The following is a 13,686-nucleotide window of genomic DNA, read 5'->3' as shown; positions in this document are numbered from 1 at the left end:
ACAGGGCAATTTCTCCCACTTAAGAGGTGAGGGAAAGGAAGGAGGTGATGAGGGATGGTTCAAGACTTCTGTTTGGCGCAAGTCTGCCAACAAGGTGTACTATATCAAGTAAAAGTGAAGTTTTAGGTCTCCACAAGTTCAAACTTTTACAATTATATTATCACTAAGTGTTGTTCGTACTTAAGGGTTTAACTCCATGACAGAAACCAGCAGAGGGTTCACTTACTTCAGGGGTGTCCAAACTTTTTCCACTGAGGGCTGCACACTGAAAAATCAAAGCAAGCGGTGGCCACTTTGATATTTTTTTATTTTAAAAACAAATACAATATATGTATAAAAAATATACATTTAGGCCTCCACTCAGGCTTGATCCCAGGGACCCCAAAGGGTTTTGTTAAAAAATATATAAAAAATGTGTCATTATTCAGTATTATTATTTTTATTATTATTCAAGTTTTAAATCCATAGATCAACATTAGGTCTGTCTGTCAATATAACCTTTTTAAAGATTTAAGTCGTATGCTCTTTTTGTCAAAGAAAACCCTGTTTTTTTAGGAAAAAACACAAAATATGCAATATTTTCACCCAATAACATTTTTAAGTGGAATATTTGAGATTATATAATAATTGGAGCCTTAAAAAGGTCAATAACTCATAACACCATTGATTTTAATTCATTATTATTTTTGACACTTAAAAACAAATCACACAAAAATTATTGGGGAACCAAAAGGGTCCTACTCATTAAAGTGTTAAAAAATAAATTATAATTTTTTTTTACTGTTTACTTTTAACACAATAATCTCGAGATCAACTTCAGATCTATCCGTCAATTATAAGTTGTATTTTTGTTTATGTTTTTTGTTTGTTCGTTTTAGGCCCTTCTTTAAAAAAAAAAAAAAAAGACAGCTCAATTTTTTATATGGCAAACACAAAATATGCAACATTTTCCCAAAGAATATCTCAAAGTGCAATATTTAATGTGACGTAATTGGAGCTTTGGATAGGTCAATAATTCATAATAACATTGATTTTCATTCTTTTTTTTTTTTTTAAAGAAAGAAAGAAACAGCCTGCATGGCAGCTTTGTGTTATTAGAGTAAACATTGCAACATTTTCTTGTTACATTTCACCTGTTTGGTCTTTCATACCACTGTTTATGTTTTTAATTTTTTTAATCGTATTTTAAAATGGGCCGTGGGGCCGTTAAAAAATGATCTGCGGGCCGCAAATGGCCGCACTTTGGACATCCCTGACTTACTTCATTCCAGACTGTTCATAATAAACCATTGTCAAAAAAGTTACTCAAGTGGAAAAAAAAGAAGTCTTAGTATTGTTTATTTTTTTGGTTAAATTTTTGCCCACCAGTAAATAAAATAACATTTACTATACTACACTAAACTCTCTAATTATTAATTATAAATCAAATATTTTCATAACAGGAGCATAAAACAAAACGATTCATGGCTTTCCTTCTTAATACAGTTTTTACCAGTATGAGTGACATGAAATATCACCCACATATCCACCTTTACTCACGTTTAACCTTTGGCAATCCTGCCTAAGGCAGAACAAATCAGTGGCCATAATACTGAACTGTGGGCTTTGATCGGTTTCGTCTCCACCGGTGGCCCCAAACCAGGGGTCACCAACGTGGTGCCCGCGGGCACCAGGTCGCCCGTAAGGACCAGATGAGTCGCCCGCGGGCCTGTTCTAAAAAAAAAATAAATTAAAAAAAAATTTAAAAAAAAATAAAAAAAAAATAAAAATTTTTTTTTTTTTTCAAAATTAAATCTACATAGAAAAAACACAATATACACTTTCAATCAGTGCATCAACCCAAACAACCTCCCCCATGCACACTCATCCACACCCACTCACACAAAAGGGGTTATTTCTTTCTGCTACCAATATTCTGGTTCCCACAACACATCTGCAAGGGACACAGTCCCTGAACACAACATAGACAACACATCTGCAAGGGAAACAGTCCCTGAAGCACACATGATTGTATAGGCTGCTGGTCCACTAACATTTTCATTAATTACTATTTTTTATGTAATTATTTTTATATTGTTTTACTTTCTTTTTTATCCAAGAAAATGTTTTTTATTTATTTATCTTATTTTATTTTATTTTTTAAAAAAGGGCCTTATCTTCAACAGACCAGGTTGTCAATGAAATTAGATTTGTTTAAAGGGTTTTTTAAACCAGGCCCAGTCCAGATAATGTCCAAGTCGGACTCAGCAACACACACCTTCATTCATGTACACAGAAAAAAATTAGGGAACACAACAGATTGCATATAATTTATAAACAAAATTACATTTCCAAAATAAGCATTTATGTACAGTCCAGATTATGTCCAGGTCACTCAAATGAGGGAACACAACAACAGATATCATATAATCTATAAACATAATTATACTTTCAAAATAAGCCTTTGAGGACTTCTCATCTTTTTTTTAATGTTTTTTGGCATCATTATCGTTTTCAACCATGTAACTTTCTAAAATTAGAAAATACTGAATAAATGTTTTAAAGAGAGTAATACTAAGTGAATATCTGTTTTTGGCCTTAAAAATAAACCTTTTACTGAGTACTATAATTAAATTGACCAAATCATGATTGTCAATGAACTCTCCTAAAATTACAGAAACCACATTAAGCTTCATAAACAAAACAATCCTTAAACATATTTTTTCAACTTCCACCCAAAACAAAGACACAATATGACAATACCAAAACAAATGCAGGGTGGATTCAGGCTCCTGACAACAAAATCGGCAATCATCTGACTCTGTCATATTCCATAATTTTAACATTTTCCCTGTGGGTAAGAAGTTATAAATAATTTTAATTTGAAAATAACGATTTTGCACATCGATAGTGGTTTTATAGATTAGTTTGAATATGGCATCCCATGGCAACGGGCAGTCAAAAAAGTCCTCCCATTTTCCATTTGTGTTGTATGAGGCAGCCTTCAAAGATTTCTTTATTAAATAAAAATTATATATTTTTCTATTTATTTTAGTTCCTTTTTGCCAACTAGAATTTCTTATTAGAGGTTTACAAACTAATAATTTAGTAGTTCCATTATTAATTATTTGTTTCCATTCTTTCCCAATTACTCCAGTTAGTTGATAAAATGAAAAGCTTGAGCAAGCATCACCATACATAGCTCTAAATTCATCATACTTCATAATTTTACCATTCTCATTGATAATATCATTGACAAAAATGATTCCTCTTTCAAACATATTTTTCCAAAAGAAAGGCTTTCCATCTATTACAATATTAGAGTTCATCCATATTAACTGCTGCAATATATTGTCTCTTTTTTCTGGCACATAAAATTGAAAACACCACTATGAGTGGATTGTTTCCTTTATGAACCCCGCCATGTTTCCCAGCAGACTCTCTGGGAGGGGATCACTTGTAAAAAAGGATACAATTTCTTTTGATACAGTACATGTTTTTTGTCCAACAGGACATTTGTGTACCACTCAATGTTTAAATACATCTTTGGAACAATTGATGCTTTTAAAGACAGACACATAGCTTCAAGGTTGAGAAGTTCCAGGCCCCCATATTCATACTCTTTGTACAAAACCTTTTTTTTAATCTTTTCTGGTTTGCCGTTCCAGACAAAATCGAAGACCCTCCGCTCATAAATCTTAAAAAAGTTTTGTGATGGAGCTGGTAATGACAAAAACTAATAAATAAATTGAGGAATAATTAACAAGTTGGCAATAGACATTTTACCATACAAGGTTAGGGATTTCCCTTTCCATAATTGCATACTTTTGTCCAGCTTTCTTAGTCGATTATCATAATTTACTGAGCCTGGATCTTCCAGATTTTCTGGGACAACAACACCAAGTATGTTAACTGGTCCATCTGTCCACAAAACAGTCACGTTGCATTCCATTCGAAAGGACGTTCCCTTTAGATTTCCGATCCTTAACATTTTACATTTATCATAATTAAGCTTAAGGCCAGATTGCTGTGAAAATATGTCCAAAAGATTAAGAAGGTTCCGCAAACAATGAGGACAAATCTTGTCTTTGTGAATCAGCCTTTTCTGACATGAACTTCATCAAGAACAAACACAGAACACGCCTCACTGATGCACATCTGCAAGACTCACTCAGAGTTGCAGTGTCAAGTTATACACCAGAGTACAACACACTAGTTAACAGCATGCAATGCCAGGCTTCCCACTAACTGACAAAGAAACAGATAACAGATTTGGTGTCCAGTTCGAAGTGTGACATGATTTAAAAATTTGAGAGTTTACTTTTGTATTTTACATGAGATATTATTTGTACAAACATGGTGCAAAGTAATTCATGATTTGTTAAAAAAATGTTAGTGGCTAGCTAGTTAAAATGGGATATTGTGATTTCACAAGACTGTCTTAGAAGTGATCATTTGAAAATGTTCAATTTGAAAAATGTGCACTTAGAGAAAATATAAAAATAAAGTGTTGCATATTGATATTTATCTGTTTCTATATATATTTATTGTGAGAAATCATTAAGATGATCAGTGTTTCCACAAAGATAAATATCATTAATTATTAATATTAACAGAGTTAAAGGTAAATAGAGCAAATTGGCTACTTCTGGCAATTTATTTAAGTGTGTATATAACTGGTAGCCCTTCGCATTAATCAGTACCCAAGAAGTAGCCCTTGGTTTCAAAAAGGTTGGTGACCCCTGCCCCAAACTGTCTCACAGAAATTACAACCCGAGTACATGAAGCCTTTTTGTATGCTTAGATATTTACTTTAGACCTTAGACCTGCTCAGTGGCCTTGTGGTTAGAGTGTCCGCCCTGAGACTGGAAGGTAGTGAGTTCAAACCCCGGCCGAGTCATACCAAAGACTTAAAAAATGGGACCCATTGCCTCTGCATCAAGGGTTGGAATTGGGGGGTTAAATCACCAAAATGATTTCCGAGCGCGGCCACCGCTGATGCTCACTGCTCCCCTCACCTCCCAGGGGTTGGACATGGGGATGGGTCAAATGCAGAGGATAATTTTGTGTGTGTTACAATCATTGGGACTTTAACTTTAGGCCAACATTTTGTAGAATATGTTCGATCCCTGGGCTCGAGGTCTTTCTGTGTGGCGTTTGCATGTTCTCCCCATGAGTGCGTGGGTTCCCTCCAGGCACTCCGGCTTCCTCCCACCTCCAAAGACATTCACCTGGGGATAGGTTGATTGGCAACACTAAATTGGCCCTAGTGTGTGATTGTTGTCTGTCTATCTGTGTTGGCCCTGCGATGAGGTGGCGACTTGTCCAGGGTGTACCCCGCCTTCCGCCCGAGTGAAGCTGGGATAGGAAAATGGATGGATGGATGAATGTTTAAAAGAGTAAATAAAAATATCAATAGAGTAAAGCAGCAAACTTTAGGCGCGATATGTCGAGGGACAACTGTATACTGGTATATTTTAATATGTTATTAGTACATATTACCAAAAAAAATCAAGTCAAACAAATCTAATAACGTTTGGGGTTACATTTTTTTCCTTAAATGTACTCGTCTGTGCCGTGGGATTTGGTTAGGGTTTTCTCTGTTTCTCTATGGTTTCCTGTTTTGTGCCTTTATTTTGTCAGTTCTGTTTCCTCTTTTGCACCATATGCTGCAACTTTGCTCTGGTTGTGGGTGTTCGGAGCACACCAAGTGCTGATTAGTAAATAGAGCACAGCTTTGCTCAACCGGGCTTTCAGCTAATTGCTGGATATTTGTTCTTCATTTCAGTTGTTTTGCTTTCCTTTCTGTATCCAGGATGAGGTTCTTTTTATTAGCCCTATAGCGTAGCATTCCCCTGTAGTTTTACTATTTGTATTTTTTGTGCATCATGATGCTCCTAGCGAGCGCATCTTTTGTTTAATCAAAGACATTATTGTCTAGACCAGTATTGCTTGCTGGTGTATTGCTAAACAACATCAAAGCAAAACAGAACAGAATGAGCCAACCAGAAAATAGGTACCCGGTGAGGACAATTTTAACTTCCTTATTTTTGGAATTGGCCGCCTGGAGCGAGCAGCTTGTCCACAGAAATGAGGTGTTCGTTTCGAACTTTTACAGTACAATGGATTTCCCCGCCTTTGTCGATCGGTGTTATCACATGTTAACTACAAAGCCAGATCTCAGCCCCAAAATGTGTCTCCCCATCTCTGTTACCTCTGCAATGCCAACCCAAAGTGCAGTCACTCCCTCCTCCCATTCTGCTCCAGTCAGACGTTGGATCACCACGCCAGACCAAGTGCAGGTCACCTCCAGTTTCAGGTCTGGTTCCAAGAATGGACTCCTCCAGTTTCGACTCAATGTTAGCCCTTACACCAGTTCTGGCTACACTTCAAGTTCCAGCTCCATGGCAGACCAAAGCTCAGCGTCTTCTGATTCTTGCTCAATGTCAGTCCAAAGCCCAGACGTCCCAGCTCCATGGAAACCCTGGAATACAGTCGCTGTTGGTTCGGGCTGGATGGTTAGACATAGATGGACCTTCGACTTTACTCCAAACCTCCCTCCACCATCCCTGGACCCTTAAGCCGCCTCTACACTAAGCTTATCCAGGGCAAATCCCACCTAACCTTATCCTTGTCCACACACATACAATGGTCATTTAAGACACTCTCTCCGCCTTTGTCCGCCGGCGCAACACGACCTAGTAGAAAATGCACACGGCATAGTCACCTCCAGTGTTGCTTTGTGTGCAAGTAATTAAATTAAATTGAACTTATTTGAACAATATCCAGTGTTGTGGTATTTTAATTCATTGGAATCCAGTTTGCTGTGGGGCCCTATTGTAGCGAATCACACCTGAGCCATCATAAAGTAATACAATCTTTATTGGAAACGTGTAAGTAAACAATGTGATAAAGAACATTTTACATCAATCAATCTAGGGCTCTAGATATCTGGTCAGGGCACTCCTCACTCTTTTGCCTTCACCTTCATTGTCCATTCGTTTTTGGTAACTTTATATACGCTGGACCTAGTAGTTGAGTCCACGACATACATGGCGGACAATAACTGATACAGTCTGCTTTGCCAGTCCAAATGTATTCGATGTTTCCCGTAGTCTTCACTCGACGGCCAGGTAATACAAAGCACACGCTACCTTTTTTATCACATCCACGGGTGCCCGCATTCTCCTTGTCTCCCCTTTCTACAAATGGACAAAGTTTTTCGGTAAGTAGAATCACAGCTGACCCGGACATTCGAGAGTTCTCTTGCCGTCTGAGATGTGTAGTATCCGAAATAGCTGCAATCACGCGTTCCCTTAGCTTAAGGTATTCATGTGTGATTTCCACAAGCGTCTGTTCATGTAGAAGAATGAGAAACACAGGCATGTCTGGATGACTCGCCTCCATCTTTCCGGTGGTTAGCTCCGGTTGTTATGAAGCTGGCTGGGTTATCCGGCTTAGTGTAGACATAGCCTTAATCAATCAATCAATCAAATTTCCATTACAAAGTACTTTTCTTACATAAAACAAATGCAACACAAAATGCCTTACAAACTTAAAAACAATGCCCCAAATGACCCACCTCTTTGGCTTCTGCAAGTGCAAGCATGCTCTCTCTGACATGCTCCATGTCGCCACGCCCTCACGTTCCCTAAGATCTTCTTCATCCATCCATCTCACTGTCCTCTTATTTAAACTGTCCACCATGGGTGCCCCGAGCTTTCAGCCGCTCTGCCCCACATTTTTGGAACTCTTTACCACCAGACCTTCGTAACTTAGACTCAATATCCCTCTTCAAATCAAGACTCAAAACACACCTATTCCTGACTGCTTATTTATTGTAATCATCTTATCTTCTCTATCTTTGTTGTTGTTGTTGTTGTTTTTATCCAATTTGATTTTATTGTTTTGACTTTGTACGGTGTCCTTGAGTGCCCAGAAAGGCGCCTTATAAATAAAATGTATTATTATTATTATTATTATGCCAGCTTCCTCCCACCTCCAAAGACATGCACCTGGGGATAGGTTGATTGGCAACACTAAATTGGCCCTAGTGTGTGAATGTGAGTGTGAATGTTGTCTGTCTATCTGTGTTGGCCCTGCGATGAGGTGGCGACTTGTCCAGGGTACACCCTGCCTTCCACCCGATTGTAGCTGAGATAGGCTCCAGCGCCCCCCGCGACCCCAAAGGGAACAAGCGGTAGAAAATGGATGGATGGATGGATTATGCCAATCCTGGTATCCTCCAGACCTTCGTCCTCACTGGCTGCAAGAGTACCAGACCCATAGTTGGAAGTGGCCAACCCACGGTCGTCGTCCTTGTCGGCCTACTCACTGTCATTGCTTTCCTCTTCGTCACCTGTGGCGATGACGTGTAAACCTCAAGCGACCTCCATCTACATGCCACTTTCTGCTTTTCATCGCTGGCTGGGGGGACCCCGGCAGCCATTTCTCCAGTTCTTAACTGAGGGCACACATGTACTCCTCTGTTTCTCGCTTCACCCACCGTAAGGGTTATGGAACTAAGCTGTGGCAAACCTGAAATCAGTTGTTGTGTTTTGTGAGGTGTACTGTCAAGTTCTCACTTGGACTGCTTTGTGCTTGCACTTTTGCTTTGCTTCTTTCATGTTGAGTTTTTTTGTTAGTCTTAGCTAGGCCACTTAGTTTTATTTTTGCTACATTTTATTTGTTGTGTCAGGCCATTACTATTGAGCTCATTTTTTGTTTAGTGAAATACTTCATAGTTTAGACCAGCGCCCCTGTCCTTACTTCTCGGGGAATGCTAAACGACATTATAGCAAAACATATAGCAGTACCTTATTAATTGTTTAAAAATGTACTATATTAAGTTTCTTTTACACACAGCTATTTTTGAGTTTCTATCTTTGTCATGCAAGCATATCACTTAGGTTAGATCAGGGGTGTCAAACGTACGGCCCAATCCGGCCTGCGAACAGGTTTTATCCGGCCCGCGGGATGAGTTTGCCAAGTATAAAAATGTACCTAAAATGTTTTAATGAAAGAAACAGCAGTTTTAAATGTGTCCACTGGATATCGTAATAGCAATTTGTCGTATCTTTGTAGATGATTCTACATATGTACAAAATAAACAACATGATGTTAGTACAACAGTTGAGAAAAATGATCAAACTACATAAATAACATCCTGTAATTTGATTTTGATATACTTTTTTATCTTGATGGACACCAATGAGTTGACGGATAAACATTATCACATAATTTATTCAGAAAATATAAATAACGACAAAAATGATTAACCGCAACTTGTAAGTGTAAAAAAAAAAACTAACAACATTATGATTTGTACATTTGTACTTGTTGTATTTTTAAACAAAGAAAACAATCTGAAGTTGTCTTTATTTTTAAGTTATCGTGCTGTGATTTTACCAGACCAGCCCACTTGGGAGTAGATTTTTCTCCATGTGGCCCCCGATCTAAAATGAGTTTGACACCCCTGGGTTATATCATCTGTGTTTCCTTTTGCCTATGGGTTAGGGGTAGAGTTAGTTCCATTTAGGGTTAGTAAGTGTGCATTTTGTGATTGTTACATGTTGGTCCAAAACATAGTTTTAACTTGGTCTACGTTTTCTAAGTGCATTGTTGAAGAGCGCCACTCGTTCTAAATGTTCTCGTGCATGTCACACAACGTGTCTCTTCTAATGTGAGAGTGTCAACAAATTACAAAGTACACCCTTTGTTGTTTTGACAGGCCAGAACATTTTTTTTTCATAGCTTGAGCCACAGGAAGCTAATAAGCTCTAATAGTTGTCACAGGCTTTAGGGACAATGAACGGGGGCTGCAACACGCTGGGCGTAAAATAGGTCCGAGGTATGTGCTGTCATCTTGTGTCAGTTGGAGGTTGATGTACAATGGCCTCGGGTCACAATTAGCATCCCGTGTGTCGTATGCATACGTGCACATGCCAATTAAGAACCCTGGCAAAGAGCTTTTAATGGCAACGTGTTGGCTTCCACTGCATCGGTGATCATTCACTTACACATGTATTAGTTTCAACGTAGGCTCACTCTTTTGTGTGAAGTTGTATAAAAATTAAAAATTAAAATAACATCCATCCATCCATTTTCTACCGCTTGTCCCTTCGGAGGGGCAGGGGGTGCTGGAGCCTATCCCAGCTGCATTCGGGCAGAAGGCGGGGTACACCCTGGACAAGTCGCCACCTTATCACAGGGCCAACACAGATAGACAGACAACATTCACACTCACATTCACACACTAGTGCCAATTTAGTGTTGCCAATCAACCTTTCCCCAGGTGCATGTCTTTGGAAGTGGGAGAAAGCCGGAGTACCCGGAGGAAACCCACGCAGTCACGGGGAGAACATGCAAACTCCACACAGAAATACCCCGAGCTCAGGATCGAACCCAGGACCTTCGTATTGTGAGGCGCACGCACTAACCCCTGTGACACCGTGATAACATAACATAATAAAACAAATCTAATTAAAAATGATCGATCATTTTTAGTCAACTAGCTGTATTCAATTGCATTGCAGTACAAAAATATCAATAGTTTTATATTAATATTTGGTAACACTTTAGTATGGGGAACATATTCTAAGTAACAAAGACTTAATTTAGAGTTATTTGGACACTAGGGGAACATATAAGGGTTAGGGTTTGGGTTAGGTTATTGAGGGAAGACTCTTAGTTAATGGCTTACTGGTTGTATAATAAGGCCATGCAGAATAAGGCATTAATAAGTACTTAATAATGACTAATTAAGAGCCAATATGTTACTAATTTGCATGTTAAAATTTTCCTGAGGGAACTCTCCTGAAGGAATCAATAAAGTACTATCTATCTATCTATCTATGTTAAAAAGCAAATAATTAATGGTGAATATTTTCCCATACTAAAGTGTTACCTAATATTTTTGTTCAACACATGTTTTTTTCCCAATAAAGACCACACAATGTGAGTCCACCTTCACTTTGGTGGTAGTGTTGTTGCAGATGAGGAAAAACTGCAAATATTTTATTCATGTTATCTATAAAAACCCAATGTTTTTATGGCGCTTTGACTCCCTCTTGTGGCAAGAACGAACACCTGCAAAAAAATAACAGGAGTACTTTTTTTTTGTTTATGACTCCATATTGTGTGGCTTTTTAAGGCATTTCAAACTGTGCTTTTTAAAAAAAAACAAAAAAACAAGGTATCAAAATATTGTATTATTCACCTTTGTAGACAATCTTGACTCCATCTGCCCTCTTCCTCCCTCATGTGTAACCGGTGGTCTTTTCCTCTGCGTTGTGTAGTGTGAAGTGAAGTGAAGTGAATTATATTTATATAGCGCTTTTCTCTATTGACTCAAAGCGCTTTTACATAGTGAAACCCAATATCTAAGTTACATTTAAACCAGTGTGGGTGGCACTGGGAGCAGGTGGGTAAAGCAAGGACACAACGGAAGTGACTTAGGATGGCGGAAGCGGGGATCAAACCTGGAACCCTCAAGTTGCTGGCACGGCCACTCAACCAACCGAGCTATACCGCCCCGTAGAATTGAGTGAACATGTTGTCAAAATGTTTCTTACACCAGTGTTTTTCAACCACTGTGCCCTGGCACACTAGTGTGCCGTGAGATATTGTCTGGTGTGCCGTGGGAAATTATGAAACTTCACCTAATCGGTCCAAAATATATTATTTGCAAATCAATAATTATAATCTGCAAATAATATGCCGTTGTCTAGTGTCTGTGCGGTATAGAGCTTGGAAGGGTAACCATGTAGAACTCCTTATCAGTAGGTGGCCGCAGGTAGTTCCTTGCTTTGTAGAAGGCGAAACGCGTCGAGGATGGTTTGTCGTGATCCCAATATGCAGAGCACAGCGGGAGACGGCGTGCAGGTAAAAAGGTATGTAACGCTTTAACCAAAAAATGAACAAAACGGAAAGGGAAAGGCGATGAAGCATAGGGATGGCAATGCAGAGCGAAAGTAAAACTGAACTGTCTACAAAGTAAACAAAAACCGAATGCTGGACGACAGCAAAGACTTACAGCGTGTGGAGCAGAGACGACGTCCGCAAAGTACACCCGTACACAACATGACAATCAGCACTGTCCCCACAAAGAAGGAAAGCGTCCGCACAACTGAAATAGTCTTGTTTGCCAATAGAAAGCAGGTCAGGCAATAGCACTCAAAGGAAGGCGTGAAGCTGCTACAGGAAGAGCCACCAAAATAACAGCGCAAAATAGGAACTAAAACACTACACACAGGAAAACAACAACAAACTCAAAATAAAGCACGACAACCTGGTGGAGTTTCATTTTTTAACATTTTCTGCTCTTGAAGTGAATTATATGTATATAGCGCTTTTCTCTAGTGACTCAAAGCGCTTTTACAAAGTAAAACCCAATATCTAAGTTACATTTAAACCAGTGTGGGTGGCACTGGGAGCAGGTGGGTAAAGTGTCTTGCCCAAGGACACAATGGCAGTGACTAGAATGGCAGAAGCGGGGATCGAACCTGGAACCCTCAAGTTGCTGGCACGGCCACTCTACCAACCGAGCTATACCGCCCTGCTCGTGGCGTGCCTCCGTATTTTCTTTATTAAAAAAAATGTGCTTTGGCTCAAAAAATAGTGAACATGAAAGGCCTACTGAAATGATTTTTTTTTATTTAAACGGGGATAGCAGATCCATTCTATGTGTCATACTTGATCATTTCGCGATATTGCCATATTTTTGCTGAAAGGATTTAGTAGAGAACATTGACGATAAAGTTCGCAACTCTTGGTCGCTGATAAAAAAAAGCCTTGCCTGTACCGGAAGTAGCGTGACGTCGCAGGTTGAAGGGCTCCTCACATTTCCCCATTGTTTACACCAGCAGCAAGAGCGATTCGGACCGAGAAAGCGACGCTTACCCCATTAATTTGAGCGAGGATGAAAGATTTGTGGATGAGGAACGTGAGAGTGAAGGACTAGAGTGCAGTGCAGGACGTATCTTTTTTCGCTCTGACCGTAACTTAGGTACAAGGATTCATTGGATTCCACACTTTCTCCTTTTTCTATTGTGGATCACGGATTTGTATTTTAAACCACCTCGGATACTATATCCTCTTGAAAATGAGAGTCGAGAACGCGAAATGGACATTCACAGTGACTTTTATCTCCATGACAATACATCGGTGAAGCACTTTAGCTACGGAGCTAATGTGATAGCATCGTGCTTAACTGCAGATAGAAACAAAATAAATAAGCCCCTGACTGGAAGGATAGACAGAAGATCAACAATACTACTATCAGGAGACACCAAACCAAACACTGGACCTGTAACCACACGGTTAATGCTGTGCCGTCTGTCGAAGCCTAGCAATGCTGTTGCTAACGACGCCATTGAAGCTAACTTAGCTACGGGACCTCGTCAGAGCTATGATAAAAACATTAGCGCTCCACCTACGCCAGCCCTCATCTGCTCATCAACACCCGTGCTCACCTGCGTTCCAGCGATCGACGGCGCGACGAAGGACTTCACCCGATCATCGATGCGGTCGGCGGCTAACGTCGGATAGCGCGTCTGCTATCCAACTGAAAGTCCTCCTGGTTGTGTTGCTGCAGCCGGCCGCTAATACACCGATCCCACCTACAGCTTTCTTTTTTGCAGTCTCCATTGTTAATTGAACAAATTGCAAAAGATTCACCAACACAGATGTCCAGAATACTGTGGAATT

The sequence above is a fragment of the Entelurus aequoreus genome, linkage group LG03, assembly GCF_033978785.1.
Source record: "Entelurus aequoreus isolate RoL-2023_Sb linkage group LG03, RoL_Eaeq_v1.1, whole genome shotgun sequence".
Classification (NCBI taxonomy): Eukaryota; Metazoa; Chordata; class Actinopteri; order Syngnathiformes; family Syngnathidae; genus Entelurus; species Entelurus aequoreus.
The sequence above is the reverse complement of the archived record's forward strand: the minus strand, read 5'-3'. Positions refer to the sequence as shown.